Below are 507 nucleotides of genomic sequence, written 5' to 3'. Positions count from 1 at the left end.
TCATCCTATCCTCTTCCTCTTCCTCTTCCTCATCCTATCCTTATCCTATCATAATCTTCATTCTCGTCCTCATCCTATCCTCATCCTCGTCCTAATCCACATCCTATCCTCATCCTCATTATCGTCCTAATCCTATCCTCATCCTCATCCTCGTCCTCATCCTATCCTTATCCTCATTCTCGTCCTCATCCTATCCTCATCCTCGTCCTAATCCACATCCTATCCTCATCCTCATTATCGTCCTAATCCTATCCTCATCCTCATCCTCGTCCTCATCCTATCCTTATCCTCATTCTCGTCCTCATCCTATCCTCATCCTCGTCCTAATCCACATCCTATCCTCATCCTCATTATCGTCCTAATCCTATCCTCATCCTCATCCTCGTCCTCATCCTATCCTTATCCTCATTCTCGTCCTCATCCTATCCTCATCCTTGTCCTTATCCACATCCTGTCCTCATCCTCTTCCTCATCGTTATCCTTTCCTCTTCCTCATCCTCATCCTCC

This window comes from Lupinus angustifolius, unplaced genomic scaffold (genome assembly GCF_001865875.1).
Source record: "Lupinus angustifolius cultivar Tanjil unplaced genomic scaffold, LupAngTanjil_v1.0 Scaffold_517, whole genome shotgun sequence".
NCBI lineage: Eukaryota > Viridiplantae > Streptophyta > Magnoliopsida > Fabales > Fabaceae > Lupinus > Lupinus angustifolius.
Note: the sequence above shows the minus strand (reverse complement) of the source record.